The sequence below is a fragment of the Dermacentor variabilis genome, chromosome 7 (assembly GCF_050947875.1).
Source record: "Dermacentor variabilis isolate Ectoservices chromosome 7, ASM5094787v1, whole genome shotgun sequence".
NCBI lineage: Eukaryota > Metazoa > Arthropoda > Arachnida > Ixodida > Ixodidae > Dermacentor > Dermacentor variabilis.
The window spans coordinates 129488123-129513743 of NC_134574.1; the positions used below are offsets into that span (position 1 = coordinate 129488123).

At 46.8% G+C, this 25621-nt stretch overlaps 1 protein-coding gene across 3 annotated transcripts in view; it reads right to left on the reverse strand.

Moving 5' to 3' along the window:
• Positions 1 to 25621, reverse strand: part of LOC142587915 (sperm-specific sodium:proton exchanger-like) — a 289836-nt gene that overhangs the window by 59319 nt on the left and 204896 nt on the right. Inside the window, exon 1 of one of the 3 annotated variants that reach the window (XM_075699287.1) lies at positions 10722 to 10908. The exons of the other annotated variants lie outside the window; for them this stretch is intronic. The gene's annotated coding sequence lies outside the window, so the exon portion shown is untranslated. Of the gene's footprint in view, positions 1 to 10721; positions 10909 to 25621 lie in introns of those variants that run through there. 3 annotated transcript variants of the gene reach the window in all.

Below are 25621 nucleotides of genomic sequence, written 5' to 3' on the forward strand. Positions count from 1 at the left end.
CATGCATGCATACATACATACATGCATGCATGCATGCATACATACATACATACATACATACATACATACATACATACATACATACATACATACATACATGCATGCATGCATACATACATACATGCATACATACATACATACATACATGCATACATACATACATACATACATACATACATACATACATACATACATACATACATACATACATACATACATACATACATACATACATACAAGCCTTGACGCACGCGCACCCACTGCAACGCACAACTCTTCCACCACACGACTCCTGTGCAGCCGGGGCAGCATTGAGCAAGTCCGCGGTTGCCACCGGTTCTCTGACACCGCCATTTAAGGGCGTTTTAATTACCATCCTAATCATCATTGTCATTATCATGGCCACGAAGGAAAGGAAAGGCGGAGAAAGCAAAAATGTTGAGAGAGACCTTGAATGTATCGAAGAACCGTGTGCTACTGACTGCTACTCGAAACCAGCTACTTTGCATATTTCGCGGGATTAACGTTACTGGCGCGGTGCTTCACGCACTTTTCGGGGATTGACCGCCTATGTCTATAACCGCTTTCCCGCCAACCTGATTCACGGGCAATCCATGGTCGAATTTGTAGCGCATCCGGCTGCTGCGCTGAGAGAGAGAGAGAGAGAGAGAGAGAGAGAGAGAGAGAGAGAGAGAGAGAGAGAGAGAGAGAGAGAGAGAGGAAAGCAGGGATGTTGACCAGTCAAGAGTTCGGTTGGCTACCCTACGCTGGGGGAAGGGGAAGAGAATGCTGATGGGACAGGCTTCCAAACCAGCCGCCGGACCAACTTGGGTCACTGAATATGTCGCCCTGTGTACCTATATGTGCCTCTTTTCAAGCAATCTCTTTGATGCCGACATGAGTCGCTGGGGATACTGAACTGCGGTATGCACGACTCTTTGACACCAACTCGGACGACTGGGTGTACGCGCAGAAATACGCGATGGGTGCCGGTTTCGTGATTTCCGCGAAAGTACCGCAAATGACGGTTATTGCTGTGGGATGCAAATTTTGGATGTAATAAAGGGTGCAAATTTTCAAGGAGTGTGACAGGTTTACATCCTTTCTCATTTTTTAGGGCGTAAACCTGTCGCTCACATCCTCACACCCAAAAAGGGTGAAAGAGGGTGATTTTTAAACAGGTTTACGCTCTTTTTCACTTTCTACACTCTTAAAACGGGTAGCACCCTTTGGGGTGTATATTTGTCCCACAACAATAATCGTCATCTGCCTTGCTTGCGTTTCCTTTCTTGAAAACTCGGCGCTCGCTACTTTCCTGTCGAGAATGAAGCGTCACACTGATAACGCGCAAGCCGTTCGTGACTGAGAACTACCGGGCGCGCAGCGTTAAATTAAGGAAACATGGGCAAGACAGATGACGATTATTCTTGTGGGACAAGATAAGCCCCAAAGGGTGTGAATTTTTAAAGAGTGTAAGCGTGTAAATTATTTTACAGCGTAATGCAAAACGGGTGGAATGCAAAAAAGAAAAACAAAAAGGAAGAAACGCTCGTGTATGGTGCATTATTGGGTGCGCGTTAGAGAACCTGAAATGGTCAAAACTGATCCGAAACTCTCCACCAACGCAACCCTCATGTAACCCACCGAATAGTTTCTGGACGATAAACCCCACAATTAGAAGTGCTTTCATAGCTGATGCCTCTAAATCCTGATTTGAGAGGGTCGTTCAGCAGCCTAATTGCCACAATTTCTGATTACCGTACTAATTTCTTAATCTGTTTGAGTTATGTGTAATTATTTTACTTTATTAAACTACTTTAACCGGGCAGTACAAATATTCGACCTTTCTAATGCGAATCCCATCGCCTTTGGTATTCGATTTATATTAGACTCGAGAATTCGCGATTCGAAGTTGTCGAATACTCGTTCTTTCTTTCTTTCTTTCTTTCTTTCTTTCTTTCTTTCTTTCTTTCTTTCTTTCTTTCTTTCTTTCTTTCTTTCTTTCTTTCTTTCTTTATTGATTTATTTAAGGCAATGAACAGATTGTCTTAGGGGACACGGCTAAAGGCAAACATTTGCCTGACTAGGCCGTGCCACCCGTACATTGGCAGCAACATGGCAGTGGCAGGCTTTCAGGAGGACACACATGAAATTATAGTACACATTTTCAACACTTGAGTACACAATTCGCGTAAGAAGAAAGAAAAAATGTTAAAGTTTATACAGTTTTCTAAAAAAATCGAAGCACAACAACAGGAAAAAAAGAAGCATGTACGAAATTTTTCACACCTGTAGCTGGAAGGTTAAAGTTTACACAGTTTTCTAAAAACAACAACAAGAAACATGTACAAAATTTTCTATACCTGAAGTTGAACATTTCTATTAGTCTTCGGATAGTAACAGTTCTTTTACCGTTTTCTTAAAGTTTTGCTTTGAAATTCCAGAATTTAGCAGGTCCAATACCAAGGGGTAGTCGTTTATAAGGTTAGGAAGTTGAACTGCTAGTTTTTGATCTCCGTATTTTGTTCTGCAACGTGGTTTTCCTATCAGAGTTTTTCTGAGGTTATAGCTTGTCGTTTTACCATGGTATTTACTTTGGAAGGAACATTTGTCTTCCCAGAATTGCCGTGAAATTTCGAGGAATAATTTGTAAGTGTGAAGTTTTGATATTGTTAATATTTTATATTTGTTATAGTATGGTTTAGTGGTATCAGTACGTTCTAAGTTACCTATCGCGCGCAGTGCACGGTTTTGGAGTGTTTGAATTGATTTTAGGTTAGTTTGTATAGTGGTTGACCAAACTAGAAAACAATAAGTTAATCGAGAATGTATAAGCGCGTTGTAAACATTACGCTTCACATTTATCGGTAGCAAATATCGCAACCTATTTAGCACACCGACAGCACTAAGTACTGTTATTGTACTAAGGGACAGCAACGTTTCTTTCAGTTTACAGAAAACGAAACTTTGAAGTTTACAACGCTTTTACTTGGCAATGTAAAATGGTATCACAATTCTGTAAATGGCGCCTGATAGTACATCTAAAGCAGACAAATAATTAAGGGAAATACACGTGCACATACACGGAAGGAGCGTGGCAGAGGCGAAAGTCGACGCGAGAAAGTCGTAAGGCAAGGTACGAGAAACTTTAGTGATAGGATGGTGTGGCAAAATAACCCGCATACGCAGCAAGAATAACGGCAGATTGGGCGAGTTGGTGGTTTTCCGTAATGTTTAAAAGCAGCGCGAAAGACGCACGCCGGACAACAGAATAGACGGCGGGAAACACACGGCGCTGGACTTACAACTGCCGGCGCTGACTTGTAGGTCAGCGTCGTGTGGGTTTCATGCTCTATTCTGTTGTCCGGTGTACGTTGCTAGCGCTGTTTTTTTTTAAACATTATACAGCAAGGCCTGGCATATATATATACCTAAATATGTACGGAAATTTTCGCTCACGGACAACTCCGCCGACACCGGATTTTCTGCGACACGTGGCCCTTAACGTATCGCGTTAATATCGCAAAGCATTGCGGAAACTGCAGCGCTTACCTTTCTACTAACGTAAAAGTCCAGTGGGAAGCTTATAGATAGAATGGTAGAGAAGAGGGGGAAGAAGAGGCGGAGAATCGGTGGAACCAGCACCACCTAGACAAGAGAAGGCCTGAGCGCTAGGCGAGTGACGTCACGGAGAAGGGGCCGGCGGCGTGCTCGGGGATACGGGTCGAATGAAGGGATCGCGCCCTAATGGGCAGCGTTAACCAGAGCGCAGTTATTGTTTTCTTTAGGCATATATATAGTTGAGCAGATGGCCAGCAGAGAACAGAGGATCTTCCAAGATTATGTTATTTATGCAAAACTATTTGCGCGCTGCATTATTAACAAGCCCGTCCATAAAAATGAAATGGTTCAACCTTAGGACTGAGAACGAATTTCGGGTAAACGATGACAGGGAGCACGGCTTATATTGAAAAGTCACATTGCTGCCCTCTTCTTCAGAGTAGCTTCCTTGCTTTGATTTATCATCGGCCTCAAAGAGTTTGCCGTTCATGCGACCACAAGCGACCACAAGAATTCTTCAACAATATGTTAGCACTGCACCATAACACATCTCTCATGACAACTTCACTGGTGTGCCATTCTTCACATTCGGGACACATATACTTATTCCGGTCTATATTAGGCTCTAAGCGAATAATTTCACTTTCGAGGCATTGTTACATACAGTACCGCAGTCCACATATCTACAACACCTCAAATGAGTTTAGCAATGGAGGTACAAAACATTCGTGCAACCATTTACAAAGAAACAGCTGCCTTATCCCGCAGAATCCCCGCTTTTCTCTTCTTTGTCTTAGCATTGGCACCCAATATTCTGCCATTGATCTTGTGGAAACATGAACGCATGATTTTCCGGCCCCGATTCGTAATTGCTCCAGCAATTGGGCACGCAGCACCTATTAGGCATATCCCGGCACGAACATAATGCACATTCTGCGTCAATAATGAAGGCTTTGTCAGCAAAAACAACCGGCTAAATAATTAAACAAAATAAATTAACGAAACGATATAAAGAAGGACACCGATAGGGATGCGCTTACGTGTAATGAAAGGCGCAAAACGGGTTGGGGGCACCCAGGATTAAGTGGCGAGGAGGCAATCGTGGCCGTCGCCAGAAGCCCTCGGAAATCGGCGCGGCTTCGGCTCCGTCCGGGCGCAGAATAGGTGACGCATCGCGAAGGCCTCGGACCACGGCTCATAATCGCGGTGCTCAGTTATCGGGCAACAGGAGGGTCACGTGATTTTATTCCGCATATATGTACTCGCAGCGCGGCCTGCCTCACGCGACAGAAAGCACGTGAGAAGAGCATTAGGGGCAAGCGCGCGCGCACGCACGCACGCACGCACGCACGCAAACACACACACACACACACACACACACAGAGAGAGAGAGAGAGAGAGAGAGAGAGAGAGAGAGAGAGAGAGAGAGAGAGAGAGAGAGAGAGAGAGAGAGAGAGAGAGAGGTAGCGAGGGGGAGCGAGGAGGGAAGGAGGGCGGGACGACAGTTATGGATGAGGTAGCGCATTGTGCGATACATATACATATATATACAATGTATATTCATTTCGATAAAGTGGGCTCCTGCAACGCTCCTCTAGTTTCCTTCAGGCTCTCCCGCGTTTCAGCCTTTTGCGACGAAAACCGACGCGTCTCGTTCATTGTCCAATGGCGTCACCAAGCGCGACTTGGCCTCGACACTGAATAGTAGAAGCCTCGTTTGGAAGCTTTTCGTGGGGCGCCTCCGCGGCGACAGAGAACAAAGGTGAATCGAGAGGCTGGTCTTCGTCCGAGGCTCGAAGCAGCGGCAACATCGGTGAAACGTGACAATACATTGTATACAGCTGTCGCCGCACCTATGTGCAGAACCGCCGTATTCGATGCATTGTTCGTCGCTTTTCTTTTCTTTTGCCTGTCTTACTTCTTTTTTAAAATCTCGGCTTCTGTATTGTATCCCGAGGAGCGTTACTGAAACTTGCGAAATGACAATGAACTTGACAATGACGTAAGCTTTAAAAAAATACATCGAATTTGTCCGCTTTAAATGTTCTAACGGATGCAGTCTACAGAACTGCCATATCTGTTCTCGGTGGAAAGTTGCGTATTTGTGAGCTTCGTATTTCTACTTTTTTTTTCGAACTTGCCAGTTTTCGTCAAATCTTGTAAAAAAAAAAGAAAAAAAGTCATACCCTAAATCAAAATTCTGCTTTCAACACTCCCTATAGGATTTAACTTTCTCTCTCACACCCAATAGACTATTAAAATCGGCCTAGCTGTTATCTCAGAAAAAAGAAACTTCTACGTTTTACATGTATTTGAATGGATGACATCGGAGTTGGGCCCGAGCAGCAGCTTCCTCGTAAGTCCATCCGTGTAGCCCCGCCAGGCAAAACTATGGCCACATTACAGCACAAGGTTAAAAAAATATACTAGATAGACATTTGGTGCTGCTGTCATTCGGCTATATCTGAATATACAAGGAACACGAGTATAACGAAGGAACCCCCCCCCCCAAAAAAAAAGTTTATTAAATACGTCAGCAAGTAACGAATACATGTTTATAACAAATATCGGATACAACGAATGTACTTTCACGTAATGTGCGATTTTGCTGCAGCCACCATGCTTGTGGCTTCAGACGTTCTTGCGGACTTATTTGAATCACTCTTAAGTTTCCCTAAATTTCCAAGAAAACGTACTTTTTTCTAAACGCCGAAACATTATGCGGAAAATTTTCGACATACGAAGTCGCAAAGCCGTTCGAAGCCACGAGAACGAAGCTTACGAAAATGCACGTTCTCTAATATACCCGTGGGCTTGTATATAAATTTTCATGTATATGATCTTTTAAAAAGATAACGATGACACAGACCCTGATGTGGAAGAACAGTCCCTGAAAAGAAATGAGTAAGCTTCAGTCCGAAAAAAAAAAAAAACGCAATCGCAAGAAAGTGCCGAGAAATCTACCTGCGACTCTGCGCATAAACAGCGATAAACTATCGTGGCTCGTTGACGAAAAAAAATAACAAAGTAAATATAGCTGTACGCCTGCTTATAACGCTTTCTGCATGCATACCTGCCGCAGAGTTGCTTCGCGGAAATTATTGCACAGTCCCTGTTCGTTACGCGGTGTTCTGTAGCAAGCGAGTATTTTCCGGCATTGTGCCGATTCGAGCGCGCGAACACCTGCTTCAGAAAGCAGGCTTCCACTTAGCGGAGGTCGTGCTTTTAAAATGTGCTTTCCAGCTTTGTTCACGCAGTGTTGTGGGCCAGCGTTGGATAAATTCGGAGCCTTTCGCAGGTGCAAGAAGAAGAAGAAGACGAAGACCCGATGTCACGTTCTTAAGGATATCTATGTAATATTAAACTTTCGAGCACTGCTAGGCACTTTTGTGCTCCTTGAGGACGACGGGCTTGTGGGAACCCCCGTGACTATTAGCGCAACAACTATTAGACCACACGCGTCGGCGAACTCACCGCTAATTTCCTCCTTTCCTTCCCTCCTCTCTCTCCCCGTCATCTTTGTTTTCCCCTTTCCCATTCCCCCGTTGCAGGGTAGCCAACCGGACGTCATTCTGGTTAACCTTCCTGCCTTCTGGTTCTCTCTTTCATTCCTTTCCTTCCTTGGAGCATTGCTAACTGGACGAGCCCGGTGTATAGATGGCGCGGTGACGACCGTGTCTGCCAAGTACCTGTGATCAATAAATACGATTAATGAATTGTTGAATTGTCATTAATGAATTAACCGTCAGCTCAATGAAGACCGAGGTCTAGCCACTCACCGTTCGCGGCCCCGGCCAATTATTTCCTTTTTTTTTCCTTCGCTAGAAGAAACACGTAAAACCACAACGGTTTTTTCGAGCGTTGCTAACATACAACGCAACGCGAACGCTGAACTCAACTGCATCCAACAGCCTGCCTAACTTCGCCCAAAGTATGCGACACCTCTACACGCGCGCTTTCAATATTGCGTAACCATAGGAGACAATTAGTTTGAAGTACAATAAGCTGCATTCCTGCATACATGTACCGCCTTTCCTGAGAATAAATCATGAAACCAATCATTCACCGCATTTGTTGGTCGCGGCGTGTCTTATGCCACTCGTCAAACAATGGCAAAGGGAGTAACGTCGCTTCTTATCACAGTGAGTTTCCCGCGCGTTATTTATCCACGCCTACCCCAACTGTTACGCAAACTTACGCCCAATCTGTCATCAACGTGTCAAGAATAAGTGAATGAGCGCAGAATTGAATATATGCATACTTTACGCGCACAATAAATCACGGACCACACCGACAGCACACGAATGGTCGGAGCTTAATGTTTCGTGACGGTTCACAAGAGTAAGCGAGTTACTAGCGACAATGCGTCTTTGCTACAAGGTATTTCAATGCACAGAACAGCTGCGTCTCATGCCTTGTGCGCAGTGAGAACAAATCTATCGGAAATGAGCACACCCGCGAGCGATCAGGCAGAATATAATTAGAAAGTTACCGCACCGAAAAACTTTAGTGAGTCAGAACATAACAAGCCACTGCATCAAATTATTTTTCTAACAGAGAACGAAGATCAAAACATGCTCATCCTGATTCAATTCATAAGTGGAAAGTTTGGATAGCTTGGAACACATAATTAGCCCCGCTTTTAGAAGAAGCATCATATACGCTGCTCGCGCCGTTTGGTTAATGAGCTCCGAAAGCGTTTTTACATGTTCACTGAAGCTGTGGCCGAAGCTTCGTGTCCTCCACCCATGGTCATCGTCTACGATATCTTTCGAAACAAAGGTTTGCGAAGCCGCGTCAGCGTCATACGCATCCATTGTAAACACGGAGGCAACGGGGGCAGCTGAGGCAAGCAATGGACGCGTCACCACGTGATTAAATATGGCAGCGCCCACGGGATCGCCGCGAAAAGGGTCAATAGATGTTTAGCTCGCAGAGCCTGCCGTTCTGCTAAGTCCTCTCTCTCTCTCTCTCTCTCTCTCTCTCTCTCTCTCTCTCTCTCTCTCTCTCTCTCTCTCTCTCTCTCTCTCTCTCTCTCTCTCTCTCTCTCTCTCTCACACACACACACACACACACACACACACACACACACACACACACACACATGCGCGCGCGCGCGCGCGCATTTCATTCTTGACGTACTATTAGCATAAACTAAAACCCGATCAATTCGAAAACTATACTCCGATTCATTGTTTCGTTTCCACTTCCACTTACATTTGTAACAGTGGTCTTAATTCAGACTCCAAAACGTACGCCTGGAACTACTCCGCGCTTAGAGACTGATTACAGACCTGTTACAGACTGCTCCACACATCGCACTTCCCTGTATTTATTCGTAGCAAGCGTTCTGATCAGTTATTTTCCAGTTTGTGTTTCGGTTTGTGCTGATGGTGAATTATTCCGAGTAGTATAAATGGCTTGATCCATTCAAAAATTCATAAGCTCCACATACAATAATCCCATGATAGCGTATGGTGTTCACATATGTTAACGGATAATTAGATGCAGGGCATATGTGTTTTAAAGCGACATCTTTCTTTGAATTTCGTGGAATACGATACTTTTGCAGCCCGTCTCTCATCGTATGTATACTATGACACTGTGGTGCGTTTCTGCAAGGGAAAACACGACGTTTCTGGCGATTCAACACGTTTTCAATTGCGAATAAAAGTTTCGCTTTCGCTGCAAGGTCGACCATATGGAGGCACGCGCTCATCACTGAAATCTGCAGCGCGTCTCTGCAGTCGTAAAGCGCCATCTTGACTCGCTGGCTCATGAAACCTTCACGTACACTGATTCCCGCAGTGCGTGGAATGCGCATAATTATTTTTTCTTTTTTGTATAACACGCTATTCGATCTCTTTGCACGCCACACGCGATGTCCGCGCGTTTCGACGAGCTGTCGCTCGTCGCAGAAGTACCACGTGCACCACGTGCCGTAAAGTCGCCCTCGTCCAGACGAAATACCTGACGGCGAATTGCGTAACAGAGCAATATCTCGGCAGGCGAACAGACTTTTATGCGACCACACGTTTTTTTTTTTTCCAGGAATGGAGCTGGTGGATGCTCCATCGCGGATTTTTTACGAGAGAAAACAACGCCCTGTGCTTGAAGGATGCCCCTTGCGAACTGTGCTGACATTCGAAATCCACCTCACGCGACCATATATATTCTCGCCGATGACGTGATGGGCATAGATGGAGCGTACTTCCTCCACGTCTGTATAGTCTGCTCCAAACGCGGCTGTATACGAAGCGCACAATGGAAGCAGACTTCTAGTTTTTGTTTTATTTAACTTTCGATACGCGCGCGCGTATTTTCGGCGTCGGGAGCACAAAGTGGGCGAGGTCAGTTCAGGACGGCTTTCTAGCGAATGCGTCATTAAAGAGGCCGCTTTCACGCGAGTCGGTTCCTGCAGAAAACTGCGTTAGGAACTTGCGGGTTTCGCACGCGCTGAGGAACGAATGGATAGAAAAAGAAAGCGCGCGAAAAAAAGATCGCCAGGCTGCGCACAACGCAAGCGCCTGTGACGCAGACGACGCTGCATGCCTTCTGCCGTGTCTTTGCGTGCGGCAGAATATACAGCAGACGAAGCAGAGCGTGGGCGGCGGAATATAGCAGGCGAGTTCAGGCGAAACGCAGACGATATACAACTGAGCCCCAAAAGCAGACGGACGTGTTTTACGATGTACGCTATGTTCTGCTTCGCTTAGAAGGGCTGAGGAGAGACGCCGCGTAGTCCTTCCCGGTGAAATTTGCGATCGCAGAGCTAAAAATATAAGGTCTTTGCCACACTGAACCCAAATGGTTAAATACTTGCAATGTAGGACAATTTGCAGTGGCTACTAAAATAAATGGGAGTACACCTCCATTATATTTAGCCAATATATTTAAGTTGGTGAGACAGAATGTCGACATTTAATAACAGTCTTATGTCACGTGTTATAAATGCTTAAAAAAAAAAGGAACTACAAAGTGGTACAATGAGAATACAGCATCTTGGAAGTTTCGTTCCAATGCAGTTATTTGTTTTATTCAGCGTACTCGGCACGACACGGGTGAACTATCGAATTTCCAACTAAACAGAATTAGAAAAAAAAAACACGCATGTCTACTCGCTAGCACAACAGAAATTCAATAACGAGGGTCGTACTCACAACCTGATGGAGGCAGTTCGCTGAGATGGGCGTTTTACTCCACGAGCAGACGACGTCGCAAGCTGGTGACAGCGGACTAGCAGACAAACGCACGAGAAACGAAGCAGACGACACGGGAGTGCAGTTCGGCCTTCCCACAGCAGGTTGGGTGCAGACGCTGTTTCGAAAACGGGAAAAAGAGATCCGCGGCACACGCGCCTTCAGTCCACAGCTTCGCACCACTGGTTTACCGTCGCGAGCGCGACATTGAAGACGGAGCCGTGCAATCTGCCCTCCGCGCGTCGTGTGCTTGAAATATGCACGAGGTTGTAACACGTGAACGGACAGAAGTGAGAGAGAGAGAGAGAAATAGAGGGTATAGTAAGAGAAGCAGACGTACGACACATCCCGAGCTGTTTCTTTCTTTTTCGTCTGCGCATTTTTTTTTTGTCTTCTTGTTCTTTCCCCCTGTTGCAGAAGTGAAGAAAGAAGCCCTCGGAAGTAGTTTGAAAAAAGAGAGCACAAGGCGCCGATAGGAGAGGGGGCTGGCAGTGACGAGTTTTCGAGATCTGCGGTAGAAAAATCGCACTTACGTTTTTCCTCTCCTCTGCCCGGGCGGCACGTGCTGCAGCTGAATAGACGTTATCGGTCACATATTGCGAAAAAAACGATTAAACGATTTCAATCTCTTAACCCCTTTCCCAACCCTCCGCTTCTCCTGCATCTTTCTGTCTTTCCTTTTTTCGATTGAGCTCTCTCGAGTCAAGTGGCAGGAGGTCGAAGCGCCCGAAGGTTGTCGCGACAAGCGGCAACGGTGCGAGGAGGAGGAGGAGGAAAAAAAAAAACGCTTGTGACTCGAGACAAGCTAAAAAGAGCCAGCGTACGGGTGGAAGTACGGAATGAAGAAATACATCTATAAAGGCATGGTTTAAAACAGTACCGACACCCGCCGTGGTTGCTCAGTGGCTATGGTGTTAGGCTGCTGAGCACGAGGTCGCGGGATCAAATCCCGGCCACGGCGGCCGCATTTCGTAGGAGGCGACATGCGAAAATGCCCGTGTACTTAGATTTAGATGCACGTTAAAGAACCCCAGGTGGTCAAAATTTCCGGAGTCCTCCACTACGGCGTGCCTCATAGTCAGAAAGTGGTTTTGGCACGTAAAACCCCATCATTTTAAAAGAGTACCGACACTTATTTTAGAAACTGTAGAAACTCTGTCACACGTGAGCTTATCGCACTAATAAACTTAGCGATTATGGTAGTTGGGAGACGCTTACAACAGATTTAATTTGACGCTGAAGTTGGTCTCGGAATGCCAGACCAGGCATCGTCGATGTTATCCCGGCGTTATGACACAAAATTTGCTAGTGGAGTGTATCAGTAAGATTTGGTACAATGACGTTGTCAAAAAAAAAAAGTGTTTTTTTTTTACTGTACCCACATGCGGAAGTCGCAGCTGGTTCATTCGATATCGCCTTCGCGTAATAATAGTTCCCGCCAGTTCAGTGTCAATTCTTGCTCGCGCGGAACCGGCAGGGCAACTCCGGCACGAAAGCTGCACTACACGATGACTGCATTGAGTGAAACGAATGGCGACATGCCGATCTGCCGCCACGTTGAAGTGGTGAAACGCAGCAGCTCGTAAACTATAGTTCGAAAAGTGCAGGTGAATGGAGCAATCGCACGAGTGGAAGCGAGCGTGTCATGCCGACATCGACATCCTGGGGTATAGCTAAACCAAACCAGCCTCTAAAAACGAGCACTGTTCTAAATTATCTTAGGTTGCTCTGGCGCAACCCAGTGTTTTCTTTCCAGAGTTTAGAGGTCTTGAATCTTCACTTAGAGCATAAAATGGAAGGTCGAAAATATTTTGTCAGTATATTTCTTTTCACGTATACAGTACGAAACAAGGCGAAAAAAAAAAATTCGCTACAAGCAATATATCACTGACTGTCAATGTCAGCGCGAGAGCATATAAATGAGGGTTCGTTTGAAGACCCGTCACCACTATCATCATGGGCCTCACGATCACCATCATCAGAAAAATAATCGACATCATGTACACATCATCATCATCATCGTGGGCATAATCAGCATTACGAGCCATGCTTTAAGGCAACAACACCCACAACAACAGCACTGTCATCACCATGACCGAGCGGCATCAGTTTCAGTTTTGGTTTAAGTTTATTATTCTTTAAATACAATGAATGGGTAAGACACAATATACAGACGAGGGTCCCAAATTCAGAGACTACAACGGAAACCTCGGCGATATCGTTGCTCCGACAGATGCGACGTGTCCGCATCAAACAGCATTGTGAAGCCATCTAATCTATGGTGCCCTAGATCTCCGAGATTGCTTGCGACAAACGCGAGATTGCTAGCCACGTCAGACGACGACCTGAATGCCTTCCGACCATACAGACCTGCGGTCCTTCGACGCTCTATTGCAAACCTATGAGGCTGCATTCGTTTCCTCCAATGACGAGCGCAACTGCTTATCACAGCGCTTTGACTACACGAAACTACCGAGGATATATCAAGGGTCGTCCCTCATCCCTGTTAATTGTTGTCAACGGGCTAAGAAGGAGAAGGTAGAACCAACAGACTTCACTATATTGCAGTCGGGCGAAACGTTGGCGGACGCTATCCATCCCCACGTAAAGAAACGACCAAACTCAAGTTTCATGCAGGACGAAGGGCCCACAGGTGTAGATGGAACTTGAAATGGATCAACAGTGAGTAAAGATGAGAAGAAGGGCTTAGCCCGGCGTAAACCTTTCGACGAGCGGTCTTGTTTTCGTCAGTGGACTCTGGCTTCTGCGCTGGGTGCCCACTAACTGCATCGAATGTGACGTCGATAAGCGAGACGGATCCAGATGTTTCTGCCGGCTAGATCGTCTTCTCGTTAGCGCCAGAAATAGTTTTGCGCAGAGGTGGCACTTCGTGGTGCGGTAACAGCGCGAAGGAACCGATAATTTGAGCACGTTCCGTTTCGTCTGCAGTGCCGTGTTTGAACCGAACGCTCTACCGGCTTGCGTCCAGAATAAACGAGAAGTGCACGTTATCCGTACAACGAAAGTAATAAAAATTCATTTTTATCAATTGGAGGAACGGTGGCGCCGTCTAGCTGGAGGGCGTATACCCGAGTGATCTTTGCAAGTTATGTCGGGCAACTAGAGCGACGCTTTCGCACATGTTGTGGGAGTGTCCTGTTATGTACCTGTTAAAATGGCAGTAGCCCTGGAGGCTCTAGCGTGAAGCGCGCCGCCGCTCTGTGCAGCGTCAACCTCAAGACACAGGAGTGGGCAGTCCTACGGGCCCGAGAGGCGGCGACGAGGCAAGGTCTCGAAGTCCTGTCATTTGAGACCAGTCGCCCCATTCGAGGGCAGGGCGGTCGGTAAAGCCACGCGCAGCCTCGTGGGCAGACTCGTTGAGGCTCAGAGGAACCCCTTCAGTCGCCGCGACGTGGGCAGGGAACCAAATGATGGAGTGTCTGGAGCTCTCACCGTATTTCAGAATTTGAGCTACCTGTCGGGCTACCCGTGATTAGGAATCAGAATTTAGATAGATAGATAGATAGATAGATAGATAGATAGATAGATAGATAGATAGATAGACAGACAGACAGACAGACAGACAGACAGACAGACAGACAGACAGACAGACAGACAGACAGACAGACAGACAGACAGATATACAGATAGATAGATAGATAGATAGATAGATAGATAGATAGATAGATAGATAGATAGATAGATAGATAGATAGATAGATAGATAGATAGATAGATAGATAGATAGATAAAAATTGAGGGAGGCATTCAATTTGTGTTGGCAGTGTAGGCGTTTGAATGTCTACACGTTGCACCCACCCAGCTGCTGGCGCATACCGCCTGTGTCCCCACGTGATTCAATGAAGTTGCGCGGGTGGTTTTTCCCGGAAAAGGCGAAGGTCGCGAGAGGTGAGCTTTCGCCAGCTGAACAGCCTTAGTGCGCGTTTGTCCCTCAGCCAAAGACCGGACACGCCGATGATCGATTCGAATCGAGCCCATGCAGCTTGCTCGTCCGAAAAAGAAAAAAAAAAAACGCAGCGTCCGTTGCGATGCAAAGCGGTAACCACGCGAAGCGTATTGGCCAGACGCACCTCCGTAGCGTCACTCGACGCATAGCGCGTACGCTGTCGTAACTCGCCCTGCATGACTGCAATGCACTGCAATTCTAGCCGCAAGCGGGTCGCAGACCACGCGGTGTGGGTTACAGCCGGTCGTCTCCGAGTTACCCTTTCCGTCGGCTGTACAACCTGGACCGCGCGCACCAGCCATGTCACCCAGGAAGCCTCTGATGACAGACTCCGGCAGTCTTCAACGTGCGCCAAAGTCACGGGTCTCATTCTTGTCGTCCCCAGCAGCGTCCTCGCCATCGTAATCACCGTGCTCAACGTCGTCACCGTAATTGAATCCGCTGCACCAAGAAGGATAACTTGGACAGAAAGCCCCGTTTGTGTAGTAAAGTTCATAGCTCTCTCTTTCCCTTGCGGCTGTCTTCATACCCCTGCTTCGCGACGGACGAGTGCTTGTTTTACAGCTGCAAATTTTCTAACCTCATCACGCGTATTACATTTAATCTCCCGTCGTTGTCGACTACGTTTCCCTTGTCTTGGGAAACAAATACCGACGCAAGAAGATACAAAATAGGGTGGACACTATAGGGGGCGATTATCAAAGTCAAGCGATAAGCTTCCCAGTAGATGTGTCGAGATATGCTACTGCATCGGCAGCTTCTTTTTTTTTATGTTACTTGAGCTCCTGAGCAATACTTTGCAATGTGGTGGACGCGGTTTCAATTGTGGACCCGGGAGCTCTAAGTGCCAGGTAATGCCTAAAACATTTCTCTCACATTTACCGCTAAATCGCCATTGAATTTGTTTAGTTCTGTTTACCCAGTTAACAGAGTTCGGAATCATGTGGTTCCGTCTAACACCCCCTCCGATCTTTTTCTCTTCTTTCTTTAATGCATTGCCCTAACGCAAAATGAAACAACCGTAAGACTCAGTTGTTGCGCATAAGCGGCAATGCCACGGTTTAAGCGATTTCCGTTTCCCGAGATTCTATACTGCCTCATATTTTACACCACGGGGCAGGATCCGGCCGGAAACAGCCACTGGAAGAGGCACGACTCCTGCTTATGCTCTTCACGAAGGAGCTAGGTGGAGATATAGACATACAAACGGACGATATGAAGAAGGGAAGAGCAAAGAACAAGATGTTAGATCAGAAAGACAAAGAATATAGCGCGGCAGTAGGTTAAACGAAAAAAAAAATAAAGGTAGTTCGCGCCCGAAGGCGAAGCGTTGAAAGCGATACCAAGGTTTAGCGTCGCGCTGAAGGCGCCACCGAATGCTCCAGCGTAGTGGCGATGGGCACCGCCAGCGGCGTTCCCGGCATATCGCATCCTCGATGGCGTACGAGATCGGACCGAAAGGAAAACACGGCGGCTTTCGTCACGTTTCCACGGAAAGGAATAAACGGGTTTAACTTGCCGTTCACATATATACATATATATATATATATATATATATATATATATATATATATATATATATATATATATATATATATATATATATATATATATATATATATATATAGACTGTCCGCGGTGTGTCGTGCGCGCAGCTGCACACCAGGATCGCAACTGCGCATGCGCATGCACGACGCAATAGCGCTGTTTGCACGCTGCGCCGGGTTTCGGCAGAAGTGGACTGGGGCGTATAATATAGCGCGAACACGCGTCCACTCTGGCTTCGTCGCTTTTGCAGCCGAACGCGATGCGCCCCCCCCCCCCCTTACTCGGAGGTCTTCTAATCCTCCACAAGAGGGCAGCGCGTGAGCGCATGCGCCGTCAGTAGCCGGACAGTACGGCGACGCCGACGGCGCGAGTGCGCCTCGAGCGCCCGCGTAATTGTTATCGCAACAAAACGTGTCCGTCCGTCGGCGGCCATTGCGTATGCATTCTTAGCCAGTTGTTTGTCGCTATTATAGGCGCCATTGTATACGAGACTACGGGGAAACTGCTGAAAACGCGATGTCTCTATACGATCTTCGCAGTGTACACGTGTTAATATGACGATAACGGTACAGCTACCCGTCTTGGTTTACTTGACCTGAATACGTCGACTCGCGTCGTGGGAGCGTCAGATCGAGACGCACAGTAAGCAGTATAGGTTCGCTGCAGCTCGACAGATTATTTTTATCGTTAGAATAAGCCCGGCGTCGGCTGTTTACGTTGAAGCCGCACGGCATTGTTTCAATCTGCATCTAGCCAAAATTTGATCGGATGTTTGAGCGATTGATCGAGTGATTGATGCGTTGGTTGATCGATTCGTTCATTGACTCATTCGTTGGATTTAACGTCCCAAAGCAACACTGAGTCTGCGAGAGACGGCAGAGGGCTCGGGATTGATTCTGACCTCCTGGAATTATTTGCCATGCATCTGAATCTAAAGTACGTGACCTACGACTCCACCGAAAATGCTATACCGCGGCGGGTAGTGAATTTTTTGGCCGTTGCAGAAGCGAAATATACCGCTGAAGCTTAACTTTATATCTCCGCCTTTAGTGTGTGTTAGGGATGAGCTTGACGAAGCAGAGACAAAGGCCATTCCTGCTCGGCTTAATTGTAGCCACTCTTTCTGCGGTCTCGTCCGCGTTCTTATCTCCTTGACAGAATGGGCTCTTGTTCACAACGTCGCGTATATACACGAGGCCACTTTTATCTCTCATTGTACTTTTCAAAACGTAGTATGTCCGGACAAGGGCTCTCAATAAAACGATGACCGACCGGTCACTTCAGTGAACTTGAGGTCCTTCACATTTGCGCACAAAACAACTCGTTCCAGGGACGCCCGTAAACTATATTTTGTCTGTAGAAAGAAGTAAACACATGGCATTTTCGAGTTCTTTCTTTCTTTTGTCTTCTTGTTTTTTTTTCTGGCGTTACATGGAGGTCCTCGACATCGACACCTTGGAAAATATACTGCTGAGCCTCAAAGCGCCCTAAATAATTTACTACGACAGCTTTTATACGGTTTCCGTTTCGTTTTCCAGGACCTGTACGTATCGCGACGTCATGGCGCAGATGGTTCGTGGTCACGTGGGAGCAGACCACCGCGAAGTTACGTCACCCGCGCCGGCCTCGCTCGATCGTCTGCTACGCTGCTACTCGTCGTTGCGCGATGTAGGTGACTGATGGCAGGTAGATAATTAGGTAGATAATTTGCGGTAGGTAATTACTGGCACGTTTGACTGGTTCCTACTGCGCTCCTACTCGCTTTGCGGCGATGCGGAGGCCTCTCGACATCGGAGCCAGATGAAGCATGCTCGTGCCGAACCGTTCGGCTGCTCCCCAGAGAAAGCGCGGAGGAACCACGTGATCGCAATCCTGTAGAGTCTCGGTCGCGCACTACCGCCAGCTCGAATGTGAGAGCGCCTCCGAGCGGTCTAAGCTGGAGCATGGTGCACCGAACGAACCAGACGAATGTGTACCGAACGCTCGATTTTGATTAGCCGGATGGGAACCGCACCGCGAGAGCGCTCGAAAGCGACTAACCGAATATGCCACAAGAGAAAGCTCTGTAGACCCTGGGGCCAACTCCGATTTCCCTGTTCGTGGAACGCAGATGCGCTCCTACTGGACAACCAATAAACAGATTTCAACAAAAACGTGTTGCATTTCAGATAGAAAGCTGAATAATTCTGCCTGCTTGAAGCAAGATGTCGATTCTGGGCCTCACATCTTTGGAAACATTGCCGGAAATAGGTGAGCCTAATGAAGCAAAATGTTTACAACTCCATAAAATTACGCTTCAGTGCATTACAACCAACAGAACAAACTAATAGAGGGGATATTCGAGCGTTATTATTTTTTTTTAAAGTACCAAGGTACATCTAAATAAATTTTCAACTGCGTACACTTCAAAACAATTTACGCCCTTATTCACGTTTAAGGGTGTAAATCATTTTGCAGTGTATTCTCGAAATTGGCTGCTTTCTAACAGTTTCGAAGGCAACATTAGCCAATTTGTTTTTCTACAGATTTGTCGAACCACGCTGGCACACTTGTTAATGTCATTTATGTTATGCCTTCTCGGGGCGTCTTATATACTGAGCCTATTTTTCATCGGCCACCTATCAAAGGACGTTTGGTTGTCTACAAGTCTGATCTCGGGCGCTAAAAAAGTGGTTCCGCGCAACAAGTTGTCACGGCAGCGAAAGAAGTAAAAACAAATCCACGATCGTGCACATATCGAGATGTTTCATCTGTAATTCAAGCCAATCCATATCCACGCAGCATATTTCGCCCGCGGGGGCCGTCGTCTTCTTGCGAGACGCTTTCGAATTCGAGCAGACGGCGAGAAGCCGCAGACGATACCGTGAGACTGCGGGGCGGGCAGGCGATACGTGTGAAAGTACACAGCAGACGAAAAACAGACGGCCAAGGCTGTGTATATCGAGCAGCAGAACAAAATAACACAGACGAAGAAAAAAGTGGCGAGGAGCAGACGACCGCGACCAATAGACGTACCATATACGGCTCTTGTGGGAAAGACTTGCAGAAGGAAAAGCAGACGAAACGTAGAAAATAACGGCAGACGGGAAAAGACGATAAACGCCGAATTGGCGCGCGACGGGCGGGGAAGAAAGGCACAAATAATCTCATTTTGGAGTCCCCGGCTACAGAGAGCGCGCTACCGTGTTACGCGCAAACAAGCGGCACGTTCTTCCTCCTGGCGATGATAGAACGAGCGCGAGCCAGATAGAGACCAATTCAGAATCCAATATATCTCGAAACAGGCGTTTGAGGGCAAGGATACGCATGGGCGATTCGTACGGCTCCATCGAGCGGAGTGTCTGTCGATCGGCAAGGCCACCCGAAGACCGCCTATGTGATATCTCAATATATGCTTTCGATATGCGGTCACTTTCAATGTGCGAATTTGCGAGGTTATTGCGCGGGTGCCGCTACATCGAGTTTTGCAGTATTTATGCGTCTATATATGTCTATTTATATATGTACATACGCGAGAAGTGGAACTTCCGGATCGTGGCGCAGAAGGTGACTATAAATGGAGCAGAAGTACGCGGATCGCAGCGGACATATGTGCATGGGTCGGCGATTCTGCCTTAACTGATTGATTTTGTGTTTATTTACTGGAAACGCTGGCAACTTTCGTCGCCGGCTTTCCACACCATTCGATCGCGGAATGAACAGACTGCTTGCGTTGACTTCTTCGCATGCGAAATATGTGCTAGCCAACTGGTATTACTTCAGACATCCACAACGTTGGAAACGTTTAACGAAACTACGTAATGAAAGTAGCTTTTGCTGCATACAGATTGCAGGGTTAACGTTCTGTCGATGCGGCCAAACGGGTTTCAAAGGCAAACAGAATTCACTACTGAAATGGGAAACGTCCACTATGTGGTACAGTGCTACAATACCGTGTACTTTACAATATGCAATACTGTAGTATAATACACTGAGGTCTTACAGTCCTGGAAAATATGGAGTGCGTTGGGAGTAAAACCTATTTGTTAAGCTTGTTACGAGCAGCTCGTAGAACTGTACAAAGTCCCAGAGCCTTGTTTGTATGGACTGAGACCGGACATGCCAGGTTGCACGCGACCAACAAGAAAATTATATTTAAAGAAGACATAAGCACACGGTCCGGACCCGAAGTACAACAACAGAAAAATATTGACACGACAGGATAAGACGGAAACAGCAGGTTTTTAATAATAAATATGATGAAACGATGAGGTAGTTAAGATGAGGTAGTTAAGAACAAGCCTCGGTCAACTCCGATTCCCCTATTCTGATGTATCTGAAACGCAGAAACTCCCTCATTACACAAACAAAATTACACAGTTTGAGTGAAATTTGTTCCATTTAAGAGATAAAGCGAAATTCTATCGAGTATTAGAAGACGAATTCAGACTTAGGACCTCATTAAAGAAGACTGAAACTCAATGTCTCCAACTTCATAACTTAATTGCATTGAAAAAGCAAAACGAACATCCCAATTAGGTTAAATGCATTTATTCGGCTATCGAAAAGGTTCCACCTTGCGTGAAATATTTACACATGTTCACGCGAGCTTTGCGAGAGCTTTAGTCGCAAATTGTCTTGCATCTCAGACTTGTGCGTACGATATCAATTTTGCAGGCTTAAGGCATACCCAAGTATATGCAGATTATTTTATTTGGGATGATATCGCTTTTCTTTAATGATGAGTTACAATTCTGACAACTTGAAGCTTCAGTTTTACTTTCTCAGGTATTTGTCAGTTTTAGCAACTTTGGAATCGAGGGCAAAAAAAAAAAACTGCACTCTACAATCGGCAGTTCTTGACATTTTCTTTCGGGACCTGTTATTTTAGTAGAATGGGCTCTGAAAGTCCAATAACCGCTTAATAACTATTTCAATGTGAATGCTGTTGAAAGGCGAAGGCACGCGTTAGAAATGTAAGAATAACCACAGTAAGTATCAATAAACAGTATTTGAAAACCGCAAGAAACACAGAAAAGATATCATCACCCGCATTTTGTTAACAGAGTTATGGGTCTTTTCCAACCCAGTTGGCCCCGCACCATAATCCTATAAGATCACGTGAGTCTATATGGGAACATACACGATTTAATGCTGGACCCTATAGGATATCATATATGATTATGAGTACTGGGGCGTATGGGATTTCTAAATAGGGCTACTGTAGATAAATGCATGGCCCCCGAGATCAGCCACGCACGTGGGAATGATCTCGGAGGCCACGGTGAAAGCTACTCAAACGGCCTCGGGAACAAGCATTAACTCTATGGTAAGGCATGTCACGCCGATATGTGACAGTGTGGACGGATGGAAGTGGCTTATACGAGTTGAATTCCAGCCCTATCGCTTTAACAAATTGCGGTGAAGTAGCCGTGAAATTACTGCGAATTTCTGTCGTGACGGCTGCCTTGAGTCCGTGCACACTCGGAAAATTGCGGTCCCACAATAATTCAGTGCTTTGTCTTTCGGCATCGGCAGCTGTCAGCTTTTCTTTTCTTTATTTCTTACATGTACTGCCATCTTGCATAAGCAAGAGATTGCAGGAGTCAGTTCATAAGTCGTGAAAAAAAAGAAAAGAAAGATGAGCGAACTTAATTGAACTATCGAATACCAAATGGGTCAAGCGGCAATTCACGTAAGCACAGTACAAGGTTATTCCAAAGTTCAATAGTGTGGGGCAAAAAGGCAAACCTAAAACAATCCGCAGATGGCTTAAGGGGAACAAGGTTCAAGGGATGGGTTCCGTCTGGTTTCGCGGTGCTGTGCAACTTGTGAAAACAGTGGAGGATTTAATGCGGGAGTGTCGAATAATTATTTTGTGCAGGAGAATTGCCTCTGGTTGCTAGTAGGGTACAGCGATAGCTCGGCTGCAAAAGAGGCGGTCGATTCAATTTTATGTGCATCGCACACAGTGGACGCGCATTCGACTATTGCCCTCACCAAGCTCTTTGTAGGTGGTCAGTTCGCATTCAGAATAAGGCAGTTAATGTTGATCGTCCATGCTGTGCTCGTCTTACATACGTCGTGTCGCACTTTTGCGTTAACGCGTACCTAATTAACAGCGACTTGCCTACATAAAAAAAAAATAAGGGTTTCGCGATGAACATGACACAGTGTCAATCACACATCTGCTGCGTGTTTGTTCACAAATAATCGTATATTAATTTCTTCATAAGACTTGTCGAGGTTCTCACGAAGGTCTGTATCTCACGTCGCGTCCGTTTTCAAGCACGCAGCTACTCAATTCACTTGGGAAACTCGAACAGTTTTTGGTTATCTCTGTGCTTAAACGCTACGCACAGTTTATTATGGTGTAAGAGTGGTACTTCACACTCATGGCCTGGAGCTTCACCGTAGTGCATGTAAACGCATATGCGCGCGCGCACACACACACACACACACTCTCTCTCTCTCTCTCTATGAAAAGTTCTGAACACCGTGTGCGTGAGCCCAACATTTCATTCCAAAACCATTCTCAGACCTATCTGAACGTCGCCGCTCTCACGCATATAGCCTACTTAGCGAATTTCCCGGCATTTAACGACCACAAAACACCACCGCCAGAGGTTGCAGCTGTACACAGTGTCGCCGACAGACCTTGCTCTATGCGCGTGGTGACACGGGTGCTACACGAGCATAGTGGCCTTCTCTCTCTCTCTCCCCCTCCCTCGGAAAACATAAAAGCTGCGCCAGCGCCTCCAAGCGTCAACAAGGAGAACCGCAGATGACTTTGCGCGCTGACGGTAACGAAGATGCTTCTCGCACAGGGCCTCCCCCCCTCCCCCCCCCATAATCTCCTCCCTCCATCTCCCGCAATCAGCGACGACTCATAAAGTGGGGGATACGGTCGTTCACGCGTAAGGCCGGCTCGTCAATTATCCGTCTTTCCGAAGTGGCTGCTTGCCTGAGTGAGTGAGTGAATAAACTTTTTATTTGGTCCAGCAAAGCGCGATAAAACGCGCACCGCCTGCCTGCGTTCTCGACAGCTTAGACGAGATAAAAGCCACCGCGAGAGAACCTCTCGGGCTCTCGGCTTAACGCTTACACCACACTTTACGCGCTTGTACCGCAAAGCGACGAGATTTTCAGTGCGCGAGGAATGGAATATTTTTTTCCTTTTTTGTCGCGTGTGCGATGTACTACATTATTTTTTATGTGCTATCGAAAGAAAGCAATAAATGTGAGCGCACCGCGCTTCAGTTTTACGAGGGCATCTCCGCTGTTAATTCGCAGACGGCGACCCTCCACTTCAGCAGCAATAGAAGAAACTTCATTAAGAAGAAGAAGAAGAAGAAACTTTATTACGAGCAGGAGAGGAAAAAAAATCGTATCTATCTCTAGAACGACCATGTTTTTCTCGTGGGCCTTTCTCGAATCGCTTTCGGAGTGCAAGCAATTCGAGAGAAATATCTCGCTCATAGGAAAACGTCAAACCGGGGACTGCGTATTGAGCATCCCAAATCGGCGGCGCTATGTCGGGCTGCCGACGTGCCGGAATTCCGATCGCTGAAGAAAATTACTTAGTACGTTACCCGAGTGCGCCGTCTGCTTTCGCGAAAGGGCGCCGCCATCTTGTCCCCTTTCTTTCTTTTTTCTCGTCGTCTGAGCGAGCAAACCTTTCTTCGCTTTAGCTATTGTTTCGGGCTGCACTTATTCTCGAGAAGTCAATATCCACCGGCCTTCGGGCGCTGAAACATTCCGCGGAGATGGCTGGCCGACTTTCGCGAAGAAGAAGGCTAGGATTAAAAGCAGACGACGTGGTGCTGAATGCAGACGACGTGGAAAGTGCGCGAGCGTCCAGACGACCCTTTCCGTTAAGCCCTACCGCGTATCCGTCTGGAATGCAAGCAGACGACGACAAAGCCTGCCCTATGCGGGCGTGAGTGCTCTCACGTGGGTCGATGCGCTTGTTATACGAGAGACAATTCATTTCGCTTACCACTACTGATTACGTAAACGCGCGCGGACCAATCAGGCTCTTCCGAGTATGAGTGACACAAGGAAGGCTTTTCGAAACCGGCGCGTGGCTTACATTTCGATCACGAAGTGTTGCGACAAGGCCAGTTCGGAAAGATACCGCCAGCATACAGCAGACATGTGCTCACATTTCGCGCTTGCGTGTATAAGAAGTGTGGCACTACGGGACGCCCCAAAGTAGTCGCGCCTAGCTGTAAACGCCACAGGCAAGGAAAGATTCAGCGAGGAATGGGACGCTGCAGCCGTTGCACGTCCAAATTATTTCGCATGTGGGATGACTCAGCGTAAGTGTTTGTATAAGCGAGGCAAACATGCGCGCACAGGCATTGATATCAAATATGCACTTTTGGCTCACCGAGCACTCTAATAATTCGGCATAGCGGTTGCTGTACAGCAATGAACCGGCCAAGTTCAAGCCCCGTGGCAGTTGTCCGATGGGGGCAGGAGGGTCCGCACCATGTGCTCGACAAGCGGGCGCTCGCCGTGCGCATACATATAGGCGGTACCTCTAGGTCTTGGGGACAAGTGATAACCACACGAATGATGACGGGACGGTAAACGTCAAACGGCGCAGAGGCAGGTAAAGCTAACGAGTATGTGAGCCCGTGCTGACTATATAGGTGGGAATTTTTACTTCGTTGGTGCTCCTCACGCCCGAAATCATTACCGAGGCCTTTCAGAAAAGTGCCGCGACGGAGTGAGTCGTATTATCTTTATGGCCGTTTGACGGCAGCGCTCCGGAGAGTTCTTTAATCATAGCACAGTACTACAACTGCGCCTCAAATTTCGGACATAGTTCGGACGCCCATCTCCGGTAGTCAAGCGAGCGACGCGTCACTTGTCATCATCATCATCATAATCATTAGCCTATTTTTATGTCCGCTGCAGGGTGAAGGCCTCTCCCAGCGATGTCCAGTTACCCCTGTCTTGCGCTAGCTGATTCCAACGTGTGCCTCCAATCTCCTATAGTTTCATCACCCCACCCATTCATTTTCTGCCGTCCTCGACTGCGCTTCCCTTCTCTTGGCACCCGTTCTGTAACTCTAACGGTCCACCGGTGGTTATCTACGCTACGCATCATACACGGCCTGCACAGCTGCATTTTTGTCTCTCTTAATGTCAACTAGAACATCGGCTGTCGTCATTTGCTCCCTCATCCTCGCCGCGCTCTTCCTGTCTCTTATTAAAGTTGCGCCTAACATATTTTGTTCCATCGCTCTTTGCGCGGTCTTCAACTCGTTCTCGAGCTTCTTTGTTAACCTCCAAGTTTCTGCGCCGTATGTTAGCACCGGTAAATTACAATGATTGTACACTTTCTTTTCACAGAGACA